The sequence below is a fragment of the Takifugu rubripes genome, chromosome 5 (assembly GCF_901000725.2).
Source record: "Takifugu rubripes chromosome 5, fTakRub1.2, whole genome shotgun sequence".
NCBI lineage: Eukaryota > Metazoa > Chordata > Actinopteri > Tetraodontiformes > Tetraodontidae > Takifugu > Takifugu rubripes.
Window position 1 is genome coordinate 2,002,501 of NC_042289.1, and position 19,840 is coordinate 2,022,340.

Here is a 19,840-nt window from a genome sequence, read left to right on the forward strand (position 1 = left end):
GCTGAGGGTAATAATAACATGAGAAATATAAATTGCATTGCTAAATTCTGAACATGTAATTGTACATCCAGAGAGGTTGAAAGGCTATATAGTTAGGAGGATATAGTGCAGTTTCAAGAGAGAATAAAATATGTTTCATTCACATGCAAATTCATTTTTTGGTATTTATTTTTATCTAATAATCCTGATGTTGTTTGACATTTAATGACCAGGAAAATAATCGTTACATAAAGTATATCGCTATTTCTAATTTTCTGTAGCTGTGCTATTGTTATTTAAATGGATATTTAAATAAACAGCCGCTGTCTGAATAGGAAGAGAAACTTGTGTTCTTGTTTAATGTGAGTTAATCACGTTTGACTATTATTTGCTGATGATGTAAACATATGACATAAACAACATTTCTTCTGGTTCAGAAAGCTGACAGACGAACATCTGAAGGATTAGAAATGTGTCATACTGTTTGCATAGTAAAGTCTGAAGACAAAACTAAACCGAGTAAATAAATCAAAACCAAAGCTCCATAACACTGACATGTCAATATTAATACTAGAGGATGTTTCTCACCGTCGCATGTGGACTGATTATATTTGGCTCTTTTCTGTCATCTAGTGGTGAATTTTTGGAACTACAATTCGCTGATCTGCATAGAAAAAATATTTTATATTATTAATAAAAATAACATGACATCCTCCGACAAAATGAACATATCCACTGTTACTACTAATACAACAACAACTACTATTACTACAACAACTAATAATAAAATCATATTGAAATGAAATAGGGGCAATGTTTTAATCTCATTTTCCTTCTTTTAATATTCCATATAAATGTGAAATAAGTCTTGAAGTTAAAACACAAAGTATTCGGGGCACCAGTTCGGGGCACCAGCCTACATGTGCTATAAGCTGTGCTTTAAGTAACAATAAGGTGTGCTGGCACAGAAATGATGTCAGATATAAAAGTGCTGTCACATAAAAGTGTTATCAGCATTAAATTTACTTACACTCAGTTAAGAGGAGTGTAATGCCGAACAATAGTTCACAGTATCTTCTCATCCTGCTGAACAAAAGAATGAGTTCCATTCCCACGCAAATATGAACATGCTGGTGTCTCATATGGAGTTGATTTCTGTCCCTCTTTCAACTCCATAAACTCAGCGTCTGCATGGTTGCATGCATTATACATGACGCCCGGCCATGCTTGTTCCCCACCGAAGGATGGATATTGGAATTTGGTGCAGACGTTCGCCGGTCTCCTCACACGTCCCCTGATTCAACTGCGTTAAATGCTGGAAACCCATGAGTTGCTTCAAACTATTTCGACACGCCTGCATTCTGACCTGAGAGGATTGTTTTCTGCATTTCATAGAACAACAAAATTAACCACCAAATGCCACAAAGAGTCTGAGTGAAATTGGATTCACTGTCGTTGCTGCGGCCATCAGCTGCACATGTTGACCTGCATATTAATGTGACAAACGGCCCAAACAAAGAGGTTTTAGCCTAGCAACAGAATACTCTGTCCAGATTCAACGGGATGACATCACCATTTCAGCCTACACTATTACACAATGATGGCCATTCCTGTTTCACCACAGGACTTGAACTCCTTTGAATATTAACACTTTCTTCTCCACCAAAAGACACTTTTGATGAAACTATACTTGTTCTTGATTCAAGTTCATCAATGCTGTGATGAAACCTGGAGAGACGGGGGCATTAGACAGCTCTTTGGCTCAGCCTGAAGGTCAAATGAGACCTTTTCTAAGGTAGTGTGCCGCAGGGCCTCTGATTTTATGAGCTCAGAATAAAAACCTGATGGCAGAGGGGGTTTCTATCTGCCTCTACTCCCCCTCTTTGAGATGGCACAGCCTCTCATTTTCACAGAAAGATGCTTTTTATAGAGCAGCAGCCTGCTGACTGGCAGAAAGCGTGTGTTCAGCCGACTGTAATTGTCTGTCAGGGACAGTAAAAGTGTAGGTGAAATATGCAACTGTCAAAGAGCTCCAGGCCCAAGCCTGGTGCATGCTGGGAGATGGATAAGAACTAAAAACTGGAGTAGAGACTAAGGATGAGATCAGACAAGGCTACCACTTTCCCATTTTAACTACTGGAGGCATTTAAGTTTGGAAGCGAGTGTATGAAAGTGATCAGCTGGCGTTGTCAATAAAACAGTGATCTGACATACAGCCGGTGATGTCATTGTTAAAATGTCCAGATCGTATAATACATTTATCACAATTGTCCTATTAAAGTGCCTTAATCTAATTAAATTAAATTTGCCCCTTTATTGCCATCTTTTAAATTAACTGTAAAGCAGTGAGGTATTCAATATAACAATTTAACTCGTTATTGATTGGCCATTTTACGCTAATAATGTATTTCTTTCTTTGTCTTACAGCGCCATCTACTGGTAAAAATAACACAGTACAGTAATGTTCCCAGAACTTTTCGATTTCCCAGGTTGAAACAGGACAAACATCTCCAGCCAGATTAGTTTCTTAAGAAATATATGAATGGAAATTAAAGAAATACATTGTATGGAGTAAAAAGTTTTTTTTATTATTTTTTTTACTTTAGAAAATACACAAAGGAATCATATTTCAGTAAGACTGAAATAGAAAATGATGTATGATGTAAACTGGAAGGTTTTAACGAGTCTAGTCTCCAGTTCACATATCAAATGTGTCACATTGTGAGTGAATGGAATGAGTTTCAGATCAGCAACCCATCAACGTCTTGTACGCAGCTGCGCTTCAACATGACTCAGAGAGCACCATGTGTGTGAAAAGTGCTGAAAATCCGAAACAAACTCCCTGACTGAACTCATTGTGACAGATCCAGATGTTTTCCTCCCTCGTATTCTGTGAAAATGTTTCAATAACTTAAAGGGGGGGGGGGGATGAGAGGGTGTTTTGGCCGCATTTTTCGATCTGTGCTATTGTGACGCTGCGCATCAGAGTCCAGAAACAGACATCAGACTTGGGCAGGAATCGTTTTCAGACATCCAGCTTCTCAGCATGTGCTCAGGCAGAGCAGGAACACTTTATATTGTCTGGAAGGTTCTCACGTCCCGATTTTTTTCCACTCTCTCCTCAGATGAAACATCTGAAGCTGAAAATCGATTTGTCAGCGGTACAAACGGACTATTTCAGCATCACGGAATCATTTCATCACGTCCCTGCGTTTTATATTCAATTTTAAAGTTCATTGGAAATCCGTGACATACCATAGGCTTTAATATGATGTTCAACTACCAAAAGTTTAATGTTTAGGACTATATTTTATACACAATATCCCTGCATGAATCTGCCACTGTGTCTTTTATACACCTTAATTCAATTAATTAATGAGATAAATGTCGGAATATATCTAATTCCTGTAACAAAAACATGATAACTACTAGTAATTTTGAAAGAACGAGTATTAAAAATCTGGCTAATTACTAATTTTGCTGCTGGTTGCCCATTATCCCCGTTAAGAAACGTCAAGATGTGTATAAATATTTACACATGTCTTCCATGCATTGGAAAATGTGAGACAAAATCTCATTTGGTGATCAGCTGTTTCTCTCTGTGATGTTGTCTGTTTTGTTTTTAGTTGAGACGCTCCTTAAAATCTTCGTGTTACTTCTTAGTTTCGGATTGCATCATTTTGGGAACTGTTTTAAATATTCTTGCAGGCAGATGCTGAGCTGTGGCTGACCTTCACAGGCGCAAGGTCACCGAGGGCCGCATGAAATGCAAAGCCAGCCCAATAAATATGTTTTAATCCCGGTTCAGCGGTGCGATTTAATGAAAACCCGTCTCAATCCCCCCCAGCTGTTTTATAGTAGGGAAAAAAACTTCAGAAAGCACGTGATGAAAAGAGAGAGAAAAAGAGAATACAATCTGTTTTGACATGGATTCCGTTTCATCTTTACAGTTTCTCCCGGTGACACACACGCGCGCGCGCACGTGTGTGCGGATAGGGCCCCCTTCCTATGCTGTAAAACTTTTTATAGCAATCTGGGGCACTGTTGTCATGGTAACCTGTTATACGAGCTTGACCAGGGTGTTGCCGGGGTCCACCATTTGCAGAAATCTTTGCGCCGGCAGGTCTTGTTTATATCTACGGGAACTGAGGGACTCTCTCTCTCTCTCTGTGTGTGTGTGGGTGTGTGTGCGTGTGTGTGTGTGTGATGGTGAGAGATTACTGGAATGGCATTTTTGAACGCAAAAGAATCCCTGGTCCGGCGCAGAGCGGTGGGGCAGCGAGCCAACACACCGTGGGAGTGACATAAACATGCCCACGTCCGTGTCCCGGAGCCCACCGTTCATCCCACGCTGCGTTGCCAGTGAGTATTTATCACACACCTACCTCGTTTGCCGACGCGCCTTCTGTGGAGTGAGACGTGGCCATTTACAGACAGATTTGTCTCATTATTCTAATGTTGCTCTGCGATCTCTCCGTATTAAAGGCCGATATCTGGACGCCACATGCGCGCTCGTCCGCACATCTATGCAGCCTATTTTTACCCGTTTACATCCATCTGGGCTTCATATGCAACCAAACTTCTCAAAACAATGTTCAGCTCTTGCGCCAGCAACAAAACACGTGAGATATTTTCCCAAGATTGTCTTCCAAGAAAAGAGCAAATAATAGCGTTTGATCCAAGAGTCTTGTCGAGCCTTGAATGTCTTTAGTTTGCAAGATAATCGCGTTGACGTTTGGTTTGAGTTGGCAGTTGTATCGGTTCTGTGTTTTAAATTAATGAGATAGGCTACTCTTTAGGCGTGGAAGATGCGTCAATCATTTATAAATCTGCGAAACAAAAATAGAGAAATTAATTACTCGGTCACAAACGGGACAAAGAGGTGACAGTGTGCAGCAACGACCAGGCAGGGTGTAAAATATCAGAGGCGTCAAAATAGGTTTATCCAAACAGAAATCCATGAATACGATTCTAAATGGAAATTTCGTTTTAGAAATTCACTCGCACACACGATAGGAACATTTTCCGTGTTAGAGTTCGGGTTCTCGTTTCGCAACTTTGTCCCCGAACGCTCCAGCTTCGTGTTGACAGTTAATGCTTATGACGGCTTAAACTGAATTCCTCTGTGATTTTCTGGACTAAAGATGGTTTTTAAAAGCCTTATTTAGACTTATACGGTCAGCATCACGTGGTCTATATGGCGTGTGCAAGATTTGTAAATCCAAAGTTGTGTCTGTGGAAGAACAGCGACTGTTGGAGGCAAATCTGATGAACTGCATCCGGTCAGCAGCTCATGAGCGGACCAGCACACTTGCATGTGCGCCATCCTCCTCTTTCCCTTCGCCCTCAGTCTGTCGTCAGATCCGGTCTAAAAACTCAGTTTTGCCGAAGCTTTTCCAGACCAGTTCACGTATTCAGCGACGTTCTCCACTCTCACAGCCCTGAAAGGTGGACAAACCTCTGTGCGTTTAACATCTTAATGCTTGTGCGACTTGGTTATCAAGGCTGAGTTGTGCGCAGCATGAATGGAACATTTCAGGCCGTGGTTTACTTTAAAGATTTTATGTGACTTAAATTCCAAAATGACTTTAACCGAAACATCACAATTTTAAAAATATACTGATATGTGCACGTATGATAATATGATAACACTCACGTCTAAATCGTTTTAGAGCCTTTTTGGAAACGTAATCCTCCCCTGACAAAACAATCTCCGCAACTACTATCACGTACATCTCAGAACCAGACGCCTGAAATAAGCGTAAACCTTCTAAGGAACGACATGTACGAAAGGGGAATTTCCAAGGTTGCTGCTTTCACTTGCACTGTAATTGGATACAGCTTCGGAGTCCTCGCCCTCCTGTCCGCGTTCGGCCTCTGTAACGCGCGTGATTTTCATTTGAAACGGCAGTGAAATATACACAAAGAGTCTTTACATGGCGTCTGCAGGACCATTACGAGTTAAAAACTGAAAGGAACGACAACAGCAGGGATGACAGAAGGGAGTCGTCACGGGGCAGTGGGCGCGGCTTGTCCGTGAACCTCAGAATGCCATTGGACGCCAGACAGGAAGCGCCTCCCGCCAAGTACTGTTTACGCTCAGATATGGCCTCCCCTTCTGCTTCTTCTTCCTCCTCCTCCTCCTCCTCCTCACTGTGCAAATGTTTTCCCCAGCCAGGACAGAGCCAAACGCACCGTAAACCCACCAGCCCACAGAAGACACCAGTGTAAACAATTACCTGAGTGTGCGTCATGACGCGTCACGGTCACCTCCAGATGCGCGCGGGACGCTGCACCGTAGCCAAACACATCCCCGTTACACAGGCATTATTTATAACGTTCAGACCAAAAGAATTCCATTCTTTTCCGACCAACATCCTCACATCCATGACGCGTTTTGCATTCCGGTACAGTATAAGCTGCAGATCTGACGTCAGTCCTCTGTGGCGGATTCTACACCACCGTTGCTGGTGCCAGGACGATCGTATCAGACGTGTTACCATTATGAATGCATGCCCGAGACACACACGCACACACACACGCACACAAGCGCAAGACGCGTGAATTTTGCAGCCGATTTATGGAGCAGTGGAGGAGGAGAGGAGAGGCGTGCTGCTGAAGCTCTGCAGATTATAAAGAGTAACGGATTTGTTTTAAAGCTGTCTGAGCAGTAACCACGGCAGAAAATGGGAGGAGGAGGGTCAAACGGGAGAAAGGAGCCTACCATCCACAAGATAGGGAAGACGGTGACAAGGAAACGCGTAAAGAAGAAGGGCGCAGAGCACAACAGCGAGAGCGTGGACGAGGAAGGAATGATAAATATGGACAAAAAGTGGAGGGCACGGAAACAACAGTTCGGGCTGGCCAGAGCCTCAGAGGCTTCGTTTTCTCTTCTTTCTGTTTTATGGCTCTGGGACACAAAGAAAAGAATCTGGGGCCACCTCCTCTCACCCCGTGATGAATTTATTACTCCGCCAGGGCTCAATTTGCCACTTCCCATGTCTGCACGAACAGGAAGGACGGGGATGGCGTGGACCCCCCAACAGCACCAACCATGCAGCACACACACACACACACACACACACACACACACACACACACACACACACACACACACACACATCCTGTTTTTCGCCTGATAAGGCACAGATCTATCAGAAGTTTCCAAATCGTTTAAAAGGTGTATTCCAAATTGATAGACAAATTGATAGAATTATAGTGGATTTCCTGGTTTCTTAGAAACCCACAAAGCTTACCCGTTCTTTAGTGCCGTGATTGGGGGTGTCTGCCAATCTCAGATCGTTATTTAACTGTATTCATTTAACCAATATTTCCATTAACAATAATGCGTCTGCAAACGTCTGTGTTTTTGAAAAGAAACAGTGGGAACACACTTGAATCTTGTGTCTGAGTAGAAATAAAAATAACCTTGAATATAAATAGTCTGTCGCTTAATATGGAGCGAAGAGCTGAAATAATTCCAATGAAAACTAAATCAGACCCAACAGTCTGAAAGACACTAGAATCTTTGTAAATTGAAATAAATGATGTGCATGTGAGCCGCATGCTCGATAGGCGTCTCTTTCATTGTAAAGTTCGCCTTTCTACAGAAGGCAGAAATCAAATAAGCGTTTCCGTGGCAACACAGAAATATGGACTCCTTTTTAATTGTCTGTAAAAAGGTGTTTTCCATTCGTTGAAAAAAAATGGGGGGGGGGGGGGGGGGGGGGGGAATAACACTCCTAAAAACTGGGACAGATATATTTTACGTGTATTTTACATGTCTGTAGTAGCAGGATTATTGTTGTTGTTTTTGTTGTTATAATGAACAACAACAGCGACGACAATAGTAATTTAAAATACTTGTTTATCAGGCCTGAAATAAACTTGGTGCTGGGAATGTTTGGCTCCTGGGATTGGGAAGGCTCCCCGCGCTTTTATGGTTCTTCCGCATCCAGGCAGCCACAAGAGGGTCCGGATATTATGGGATGTTTTATATAATGAACAATCGCTTTGTCTTTGTTCACCTATTTTAGTTTAGCAGTGTGTCGATAAATAATTAGATCCAATGTTGAAATTTCTATCAGAATATTTTAGACCTGTTTTTTTAACGGGTCGCACTGCAGCAAACGATGGCGCACAAACCATGACAACATCTGTGGTGCTTCCTCTCGCAGCCGCGGCCGCTCCTCCCTGCAGGCCTCACAGGCCCGGTCTGATCCTCGGGCCGACACCGACACCGACACGAGCATCGACCTGGACGCGGATGAGAATAAGGGTGCAGCTGAATTCTGGTCCACATCTGGTGGACGGATAGAGACGCAGAAATGCGGAGGCGTGAGTCAGATGGGGGACGCTCACAGATATGCTGCCTGGCACAAGATCAGTCCCAAGATAAGGTAATAAACTTAAAACAGGATGTCAGTCCGCTGACCGTCTTCTTTATTTTTAGAGTGGGGGGCGAGCGGGGCTCTAAAAATCCAAATAGGTGCCGTCGGAGCAGCGACAGAGGGCAGGATTTTGGGGACTGAGGTGGGTTCGCCGCCCTGCACCGAGAAGGTGGAGACGGCATCACCGTCTGGCTCTCACGGTGGGTGGGACATTTCTGTTCGTGGTCATTTTTCTGTATCTCAGTTTGTCATGTGCAAACAGCTCCGTTCTCATATGTTCTGTGTAAATACAAAAACGAAGTGCTTTATTCTATTTTAATGTGATATTTGGTTTTTCCCAGCAGGCTAGCCTGGATTTTAGTCCACACGTCTTCATCTCAAGGTGAGTGCGTCTCTTAGTTCCGTGCGTGTGTGTACAACAGATTGAACGCACGTTATTATTATTGCGCCAATGTTTCTTTTTTTTTCTATCTAAGCATTTTTTTTGTAAAAATAAATAAACAAACACCGCAATCTATTTAATTGAACTATTTTTATCGACCCCCTAAAACACGATAAAAAAAATATTCCGTTTTTTTCCCAATTGTATCATCTACTCAACTAATAGTAATTTATTTTCTACTTTCAAACCATATATTTTATTTATAAAAATAACAGGATTAAGGTAAAAAAAGACACTGCAGCTATTATTGTATGACAAAGGTGAATCTGAACTCTAAACTAGTAGTGACCTGTGAGCCTGTAAAATTACTTTATATGTGTAATCTTCTTTATTGGGAGAAAAGTATTTATTTCTGCATGATTGCTGCAAACCAAAGCTGCACTACTGTTGCAACATCTGAACCTGCTTAGGTTGGCCCTGTCTCTTCTTTTCTCTTTTCCTTTCAAAAGTAACACATATGATATTAGTTGAAGTAATGTCATCAAATGATCTTCAAGACACAAGTTTTTGTTTTATTTCATTGTGACTTCATACTGATGCAGCGCAAAGCGCCTTTTTCACGGAGAGAAAAATCTCAACAATCAAACGAATGCTTGTGGAAAATACTCATCTGTGGAAAACAAGAGACAAAAAGCTGACCAACAGCACCGGAGTCTATCAGAATTAGCCTGATACCAGACAATTCTGACTCGTTCCCCCAACCATTCCAAGCTTTTATAGTTCATTTTGCATTAAACTCCAGTCTGTGGGAAGCATGTAGCCTTCTTTTAATGGTGTCGTATTTCCTGTGAGATCCTTTGAGCTTCTATTTATCATCTGTAAAGCCCTCTGGAGCAGGGTTCTTCCTGCAAATGAAGGGAAGCCGAGATAAGAGGCAAATACAAAAATGTTTTCAGACTAATATTTATCCTGGATATATATATATATATATATATGTATATATACACATATATCGAGGAGCTCTAATACCAGGCCTGTCAGAGGCGCTCCTGTGTTATCAGATACACAGATAAAGATGCATTTAATGTCTTCTGCATATTTAAGTAGGGCACCATACACTGTAAAGCAGCTCTACTGAATCAGCATAAAACATCTCTCAGAGGGACACACTGATTCTAGTTATAGGATTGAAATTTGTTTCAGGGATGGGACCCACGCTCCTCGGCGCGACCATCGCCGTGCCTCACAAGCGGCTAAATGCGCGATTTAAGCAACGTTGCACGAGAGGCGACTACAGGGCTTCTATGTGGAACTTTGATCAGGAACACATGGCTGAACTTCCTCCGCCACAACAGCCAGCTGCCGTCTGTTTGTTAGAGGAGGATGAAAAGAGAACGCGCTGCAGCAAAGGAGAGCGGCGGCGACCGTAATTCAATCGGGAGAAAACGGAGCAAATGAGGAGAGAAGAGGCAGGAGGAGCAGATAAAATACAGAAGGAGAGGAAATGGAAGAAAGGGAGAGGGCAGTAACGAAGGAAGCCATTCCCGCGGCTCGCAGGTCGGCGGGCGCCATGTTGAGACGTCAACGTGTCTGAAGCGGCGCGCCGTCTCCTCCATCTCCATCCATCTGCATGCCTCTCTCCCATCTGTGTCCCTCTCACCACCACTTTTATCACAGTGGCAATTGACCAACTCATTTATTGGCGGTTGGAGGAAGTGGAAAAGGCAGTTGTACTACGGCTGTATATTATCGCTGGGTGCTTTTACGGCGGTCTTATTGCCCCTTATTGCCTATTGGTGGTCAACAAAAGACACTCCAAAGGATGCTTTGCGCCTCCAGGAGGGTTTGTTTTCTTTGTTGCCCTGCCTGTCTGTCTCAGGCCTTTCTGAACGCTGGCTTCCTTTCAGACGCACATGGTCGATTGTCTGGATGCGATACGGCTTCTATTCTACTTCCTCGTCTGTGGAACCCAACTTCTGAATCTACCCCAACATTAACTTCTACCACTGTGTATCCAAAGGCGGCCTTTTCTTCCTCCAAGACTGTCGTCATCGCTTTCTCACATGAAACAGCTCAGGACTTTTTCAAAACTTCACCTCACATCGGGGTCACACAGTTGGATTTTCAATAAGCCAAGGAGGAACCAGGTGCTGAAGGGATTTGACTTGTTCAGTATGATTTACTGCAGAGGTTTGACCTCCTGTTGCTGGACCCAGTCACATGCGCCCTAATCGTTTGATCATAACCAGAGGACAGCGGTGCTTCCAGCCCTGCAACTGGATTTGCATTTGTCAATCCTTCAGAAAACTTTTGGCATGGCTAAAACCGAGCCTGCGTTCTTTTGCTGATTCTGAGCTACGAAAGTGAGATGCGAGCAAAGCAGAAATGAAACAGACCGGCAAGTTTGGCTGGACAGGGGAGGGGGGAGTAACAGACGGCCTTTTTTTAGAATATGACTGGAATGAGGACCGTATGCGGCTGAAACTAAAGATTGCCGTACGGCGCGGGTTTTTCAATGTAGATCGGTACACGGGAGCCCGGATATGATAAGAAGCTAGCTGCTAACAGCTCATCTGGTACCACATGTGCGCCTCACCATTTTCCATTTTGAACTGATAGCAAATCACAGCTGCCGACTCGCTGATTCCAGCTCAGAGGCAAACCAGCGTGGAACCATTCTGATGTTTCCATACAATGCAAAGCTGTTATGGAAGCGCGTCGAGGCTGGTTTCAATCACTGAGAGTGCTGAAAAGTTCAGCGGAGTCACGGCATTACGCCGCGCTGCAGGTTCTAAAGTGGTAATGCACGCTGGCGTTGGATGACCACAGGAAGAAGGGCTGTAATCCAAGATTAGCTGCAAAGCATTCCTCTGAAAAGATGAGGCAGCCAATGAGAAGATTTATCATTAAAACATCACTAACTAAGATTCCAGGTTATGGGGGGGGCTTTGTTTGAATTTGGAATCTCCCGGTGCACAACAGTAAGATTGAATGTGATTGGATTCGGGCCTGGAGATCAGCAGGGAATCTGAGGTCAGGGATATTTGTTGCCCAGGTATCCCTGGGAAACACGTGCCGTTGCCCTTTGAGGTGGGTGGGGCCACAGCCAGCATCACAAATCAGCACAGGGAATCAGTAAGTCCAGTAGAATCAAACCAGCTCACATTGATCCTTAGTGACACTGTGGAGATGTTTTAAAGTTTTCATTCTATTTCTGAGACTTGGGTTTTACAACATCTAAATTCAGTTTTCTATACCTAATCCGAACCTGATGCGTCCACATTTTTTTTGATGGATCGTTTTATGCTTCGCTCTGTTAATCCGCCTGAACTATCTCACCCTCCTCACTCGCCTCCTCCCTCGGTGTCGGCCGCTCTGTCCTGTGCCGGGTTCACACCGGAGCGGTGTGATATAGGTAGTTTCAAGTTGTTGGGCTGAACTCTTGTGATCACAGGAACCTGAAACTGCCTGAGTCACGCTGACCTCCGCTGCACATCTACACGCCCCACCCGTCACCCCGCGCAACGTCTATCCACGGTTGAGGAGTGCAGTGTTTTGTTGTGTGTGTTTTTTTTAAAAAAATGTAACTTATTGTGCAATGTGATGGATAACACAAACTGCAGCTCTTTCAGATTTGTTGCCACATCTGAATGAAAAACACATGTTTTTCCCTTTTTTTGGAATTTGAAATTCAAAATGGATACACTGTGGTTTTCCCATGTGTTACAGCATCAAGAAGCCTCTATAAATATTGCCTCATTTTCTGCAAGGTGCTCCCAGATGTTGTGTTTTTCTTTCGCCGTGTGTTTGGGAGGGCATTCGTAGGTATTGTGGATCGACTGTGGTGAGAAGGACGGAGTGCAACGCTGCATTTTCTCCAAGTGGTATAGCTGAGTTCCGTAAGACCCTGATCTGGTTTGTGTTTCCACTGGGGGTGTGCAGACCAGATGGTCATAGACAGAAGGAGTGTAACAGTAAAGTCCTGGGACAAGATGCAATGTGCTTTCTGTTCGTACCTTCTAACACTGACCTCAGAATCGGCCAATCAAAGGAGGACGACATGGTCATGTTTTGGTGCGGGGCTCCAGACTCGATGATGAAAGAGATCAGCCAGTTTCCTCTACCGTATCCATTTAACGTAAAAATCCGAGTGCACAACAGCAGGGTCCATAATCAAGCCTGCATTTTAAAACACGGTATCCAGAGCGGCTCTCGGCTGTCATTCACGTATACAGATCCAGAATGAATTTCATCGTCTTTACGCATATTTTGCTCTTCACTGTTGGAAGCGTTGGCAGCCTCAGAGTGGAACATCTGCACACTCACGTGGGTGATTTTCATTATATGTACCGATCTGCAGCAGGTTGAATTGAGTCATGTCTCAGTGCCGATATCGTGAATGATGTTCACCGCGATATTTTCAAATTTGAATTTTGATTTTTTTTTTTTTTAATCAGGTGTGGAAACATGTTAAAAATGCTGTCAGCTGTGGGGCCTGGTGCACCTTTCTTACTCAGATCGGGTGCGGCTCTCTTGTCCTTGGTTAGAGACCACCGACACATTTGAACACAGTTAGCATGTAAAATCTAATATGACTATTAGCAAAATCCTGTAATAATTGTGAATTCCATTGGCCACGATAATGAAATGCTGATGTCTGAAACTCTTTCTTATAGCAAGAACAGGTGCAATGAATCTAACAGCACAGCAAGGGAGATGTCAGTCAAGCACAGTTCTGAGCCAAAATGTCTGGAAACATCTGTGGAAACATGAGGAGCCTGGATTCAAACACACCACAGTCCATAATATTTTTGTGTAAAATGGTAAAAGGTAGTAAAATAAAAGCTGTAGCACTGCGTTTCGGAGCTGGGCTTCTCTTGGAATCTATGAGCATTCACTAAGATAGCTGAATTTTAGAGACCTTTACGCTTTTTGTAGAGTTTTGGCCAGGGCTTCCACATCTCTGACTCATCGCAATTCTTCACACTCAGCTTTCTTTCTGGGAGCGACGTTAAAAAAAAGAAAAATAGATCCCGATCTGTCTTATGTCTATGTACAAAGTTAAAGGGGGTCAGGGTGTGGTTAGCCTAGCTTAGCCCTGGATTCAGTTAAAACAAGAATATGGAGCCTGGGATGGGTTTTGTGTGTGCTGTAGAATAAACGTGGCTGTCTGGATCAGAGTGTTACTGTAGAGTTCTGTGATCTAAAAAGGAGAGCCCAAGAGGCAGATTCCAAGAGGGAGATATGAAACTATAAACTTTGAATCTTGAGCAAACAAACACAGGCAAGAGACAATTAGTCATTCACCAACTACATACCATCGGGGCTTTATTTTAATTTAATTTGGCATCATTATAAACACCTGATCAGAACCAATCTGATAGAAAGAAAAAGGACTTCCTTGGCATAATTCTGTGGTATCACATTAGAATAGACTTGGGTACGCAAAGGAAAAGCATCATTTAAAAACGTCTCTAACCACATCTTCCTTTTGGTACATTTTAATTATAATGTAGTTACAGAAACATTTCTGACATCTGCACAAAAAGGGAGGACAAATAATTCCCACTTATTCATAAAAAGGCTTCAACAAGTCAAGTTAGGGGGTTTACATTGTCGAATGTTAACCAAACCTGGTGTAATATATTTATTTATGAATCTATTAATTGCTTTGTGCCTTTGGTTGTGTCAGGACCTTAATGTTGAATGAGTCTGTAAATTGGACAGATTTTGAAAGCAAGACTCTCCCCAGATTCTACAAAAGGGATCAAGTCCAGGTAAATCTTTCCCTTTAACAATAGCAAGCTCTCTCCTGCAAAGTAAAACAGGCTGCAACCTTCTTTGTCCGCATTCCTATAACAGTTGTGTTTTTCCAGAGGAGTGCTCTTATCCTCTTGGCCAGCATTCATTTTAAGTCAATGAGCAATGGTTGCTGCACAGTAACGGCACTTCTCTCCTAAATTCCAAGAGTTTGGCTCAAGGAGAGGCTGTTTCACCCATTACACAGCTCATACATTTAGGAACCTTCCTCCAAAATCCCCGCAGCTCCGCACTCACTGTGCACTCACCTTTGACCTTTGGTGCTGAACAGAGCGAGGACCTGAACGTGAACTGTACTTACGGAGCATCTATGAGGTTTTCCACCACAGGCTGCGTTGCATTCTGTGAATGGCCGCCCTTTAGCATGCAGACTCAAGTGTCTCTGATAACATTTGGTCATCACACCACTTTCGCACGCAAGGGTTGGGGGGGGGGGGGGGGTCAGATAGAGTTGGCCTTTTCCGTCCCTCGCGTATCCTCCGTCGTGCTGTGATATAAACTCTGTGTTCTTTTTCAAACATAATATGTTTTATGAAGGCGAGCCCGCTGCCACGGGGCTGTAAATCTCCTCCTCTCCCCTGCTCTCCGGTGTCAGCGGCGGAGGGTTTTTGTATAATTTGCAGCGCGTTTAATAGCACATTAACATTTAGCAGCCACAGTTCAGTCTGACTGCACTCTGGCACCGGCACAAACTCCCATTTTTATCCACATTACATCAAGCGCAGACGTCCAAATGAAGCAGTTTACTGTGAAAAGCCACTTGCGGCTAATCCTAGCACCACTGAAGGCAGATAATTTCCTCAGTTTATCAGATATTGTAGAAATATGGCTCCATCGGTAGCGCACCTCATAAATGGATACAATTGTCCTAAATAAACAGATGGATTTCACAGTTTAGTTGCACGAGCGGCTACAATTTACAAATATTACAGCAGTTTCTTTTGTGGAAATAATGTTTCAGGAAATATTTACTCGCGCTCTCGCACTGTGCAGCAGATTTAATATTGCCACGAGGGGGGCAGAGGTGGGGCAATTTTCTTATGACATGCCGATTTTCAGCTTTAGCTCAATCAGCTCCACATGCAGCGAGAAATGGATGTGGTCTTTTTCATACGGAATTTTGGTTTACACATGGTGGAGTCACACTCAGTCTGTCCTAACAGTCATATAATATGTGCTGTCATCCTGGAAGAGCTTTGTGAAGTCTGAGAAAAGAAGCCCGACGCTGCCATAGTCCTCTGTCATCTGGGTTTCCTCAACTTGAGCTCGGAGACAACAAAATCCTGATAAAGAGCGCGGAGCCACTATCAAAGCAAATGAGTTCCAAATGTGAAGCGAGAAGCTCGTTACAGCACCTAAACACATGGACATGCAAGATTAGTAAATGAGCGGCTGGAATTACCTAGAAGTTAGATTGGAGCTTCCTGGTGGATGGACACTTTTATTGTGACAAACAGAACCGTTAAGTGCTGCTAGCTGGAGCTGCCAATGACGTTAACAATGCAGTGGATAATTAGACCCGTCAATCAAAGGTGTCATTGGGAATACTCTCTAAAAATGAGTGAGAAGAACAGAATACAGTGTGATTTCAAAATGGTGGTTGGATGTCAGGACTACATGGACTCCCAACCTCGTTTCCATCTTTTTCTATGTGCTGGCGGACAGTTAAACAATAAAAGCCTGGTTAGTAGGAAATCATGGTGGGTCTACCACATCATGGAATTCATATGAACGTCACATGGATTCCTTAAATCATACATCTGGCAGTTTAATGTGCACTAATTGTGTGCGTTTACTGATTTGGAGACATATTTAAGGGCATAAATTTCCCAGATCTCTGTAGCGTAGTTATGCATGCAAATGAACATAGATTTTATGGTTTGTGAGCAATATTATTTCCTGTGGGTAGAGTTCAGCTAGAGGCACAAAACTACATTTTTTTGATATGGGAATCAGGATTTCTTAATTTCTTTGTCATCACGCAACACAGCACGACACTTCTGATTTGTGAGAGATTTAAATGAGCCATATCGTCAGCAGCTAGCAGATGCCCCCCGCGCCCCACTGAAAGGCACAACAGGACACTGGCTTCCATCAGTTTTCTGCTAAATACCAATTTTTCCTAATCAACATTGCTGGTGGTGCTTGAGTCTCTCATAATACACCCTGGACAGGTGACCAGACAGGACACACAGCCCGCTCACGCCTGTTAGAGTCACCACAAACCTCATTTGCATGTATGGACTGTGGGAGAGAACACACACGGGCACAAGCTGAACATTCACGCCAGAAACATCCGAGCACCAACTGCAGCCAGTACCGGCACCACAGGTGACTGTCCATGAAACAAACAGAAGAAAGACTCGTCCATATGTGGAACATGGTTGGCTCATTGTCTCCTTGCTCTCTTGTTATCTGCTGCAGTTCTGTCACATATCGGGCAACAGACGCTTAGAAAGCGGTCACAGATGCCCAACACTCGATTAAGCCCGCATGGACGCGCATCATGGTGGGATTGGTCTGTGACAAGCTCTGATGAATCAAAAGATGCGGCCAGGGTGAATATATACTGCCGTTAACTTAAAAATAAAAACCTTATGTACTTGGCCAAGGAATTAATTACGATTTTACTGGCTCACTATCGTCTGAGATTACTATAAACTTTTAGTTTAACTGAATATGAGTACAAATACACTTGAATACAGTCCATGCTGACAGAGTTAATAGCTACATCACCACCTTAACCAATTATATAGTGTTTTTGAACATTTATACAAACCTTGACTTTGTTTTCATTTATTTTAAAGCGTCTGCACATGGCTGACAATGCTCCTTAGTGTGGTCGTAGCTTCACTTTCCCAACACCCAGCAAGTGTAGCCAATATTTCCTCACACCAATATGAGCATGGAAGTCACACCAGAAAGCTCAAACCAGCTGCGAAAACTAACAGAAAAGTTTCCCGTTCCAGCACCGCTGATAGTATCAGGGTAGAGATCGACCTCTGAGGTCTCCGCTTGTCTAATATCACCATGCTTTTACCACCAGCACATGCGGCCGACATTAATTGGATTTTATATCGATATGAATTCTCTGCTGTCAATCTGACGGACGGAAAAGCTACGAGCAGCGTTGGAAACATGTGTTGTCTGTTTCCAGGATCCGCTTGATGGCTGTTGACAGTAAACAGCCATGGAAGACTCCACCACTGACAGTCTCTGATAATTCCCACCAGTTGGTGGTGTCGTGGCAGCGCGCTAGCTGACCTGTTCACATCTTGCTCTGGGGTCGTTCAGGCTGGATGGACGTGAGCCTCACCTGAGAAGCTGACCCCAGAACTGCAACACCAACATCTGGATGGCACAGAGCTGTTGCAGAATCAATAATAATAATAAGTCTTTTTCAATGGAATTTCTTGGATCGCTCTTCTTGGGGAGTTACAATTAGCATGATGTATGATAAAACATTTAGGCTGCACTATTGAAACACTAGCAACATTTTAAAAGAAGAGTTTGAAAAGTAAATTAAAACAATGACAGAGACAAATTATTTCTCACTGTCTTATTTTGTGGGGCCAAATTGAAATAAACAGTATCTGGCATGTATAGAGCTCCTTCTGTGACCCAAGATGACCTTTCACACAGAAAAAGTAGCAAAATGTTATTTGGAGGAAAATAATGTTTTGTGAATAATGTTTTTTGCATAATCAGGCCGTCTGGATTTTTTTTTTTAAATCAACATTTCTCAGATTATGAAAATAATTTAGCTATATTATAAAGTAGCTAAGGCAACACTGTCAAAAGTTTCTTTGTTGTCTGAATACATTCTGTAATTTAGCTGGAGTTTAAATGTCCCACACTTGCACACTTGTGGTTATGCTTATAATGAAGGTAATCACAGGAATGCTCAGTCATGCTGCTACTATAACACACCTGCACCTCTCACCACCTGCCGCTCACTTTTAAGTTTCTTCTTTTACCCTAAAATGTTTTTGTTTTTTTTAAGTTTATTCCGACACAGAAAGTGTTGCCCTCTGAGGCAAACAATATTTAGGATTGTCTCCAACCAAATCTGATTTGATAATGAACCAATTGAATATATATGTTCTACATATATCAAGATTAAAAGGAATATAGAGACAATCCCTCTTTCACTGATAATGGGAACTGCAGTCTTCCTGAATAGGGAAAATTAAATTATTCACTAAAATGTGTATAATTCCTTGTAACATCAACAGGAACGTCTGATCTGTGGATGATTTTTTTATATTTAAGAAAGTTGCACATGCAGGAAAGATTGCAAACACATGCGTGCATGCACACGCACGCACGCACGCACGCACGCACACACACACACACACACACACACAGAGCGAGAGACAACTTTTGTTTCCCGCCATTTCCAGACATTTGTGCTTTTGTGAAAACATGTTTATTTTATTCTTTTACTGTGGACAGGCAGTTAATAACTCTCACCTGACTGAGTTCACAGAGGAAACTTTACCATGTGAGCCATAAAGAGACTCTGGGAGATGCTCAGCGTCTCCTCCAGCTTTTTAGCTGAGAAATATGATGCTACCTATAATACATGTGGCCTGTTAGTAAAATATACAGCTTATATGAATCAAACAGTTTGGCTCCAAATGCTGAAAACAGATCCGATTAAGAAATGGGTTCATGTTTGCTCCTGATATTAAAATCAGTAATAATCCAACATAACACATTCACATGCATGTTTCAGCTTGCCACTTGTAGAGACTTGCCTACTGAAATATAAATCGTACTATAGAAAACTATGGATTTATTGCTAACTACAATTTAAAATATAGAAAAATATAGTTTAAATGAGCCAAGAGACTGGAATAAATGTTTGGTTGTAGCTTCACATTATAGTCTTAATTTAGTTTACAGAGCACCAGAAGCTAAAACTATTTAAAATCTTTTTTTTTCCATCACCCCTTTCTTCACTGATTTATAAAGCCCTTAATAAACATATATTTCAATATATAACGAGGCCAAAAAGCCTTAAATAGATGTTTCTTTGAACTTACTTAAGGAGGGGGGGGTCATGTATTAAAGTAGAATTGTACATGTTAAAAATGAATAATTTGTCTAGTTTTTTAAAATCGTATACTAGTCATTCCCCCTACATCTCACCAACCTGAGCCGCTCTCTGCCTTGGAACTAAAACATTATCAAAGGTTTGAAAGGCTTTATTTACCTTACACATGACCAAAAAAAAGCTTTTTAAAAATAGTTGATTGGATGCATT

The 19,840-nt window shown here is 42.6% G+C and overlaps 1 protein-coding gene, 2 long non-coding RNA genes and 1 other non-coding gene across 4 annotated transcripts in view; 3 read left to right on the forward strand and 1 right to left on the reverse strand.

Moving 5' to 3' along the window:
• Positions 1 to 319, forward strand: part of hoxb13a (homeobox B13a) — a 10,279-nt gene extending 9,960 nt beyond the window's left edge. Inside the window, exon 3 of the mRNA XM_029836975.1 lies at positions 1 to 319. This exon is cut by the window's left edge and continues 721 nt beyond it. The gene's annotated coding sequence lies outside the window, so the exon portion shown is untranslated.
• A 3,903-nt stretch (positions 320 to 4,222) lies between these two features.
• Positions 4,223 to 18,383, forward strand: LOC115249928 (uncharacterized). The gene is made up of 4 exons (XR_003888544.1): positions 4,223 to 4,341; positions 8,157 to 8,569; positions 8,714 to 8,751; positions 17,729 to 18,383. It is a non-coding gene; the product is annotated as an uncharacterized lncRNA (long non-coding RNA).
• LOC115249929 (uncharacterized) lies at positions 4,778 to 5,937 on the reverse strand. The gene is made up of 2 exons (XR_003888545.1): positions 5,636 to 5,937; positions 4,778 to 5,420 (listed from the first exon to the last, which is right to left on the reverse strand). It is a non-coding gene; the product is annotated as an uncharacterized lncRNA (long non-coding RNA).
• mir196b (microRNA mir-196b) lies at positions 12,157 to 12,225 on the forward strand. The gene has a single exon (NR_105353.1). It is a non-coding gene; the product is annotated as a microRNA mir-196b (primary transcript).
• Positions 18,384 to 19,840: the final 1,457 nt, after the last annotated feature.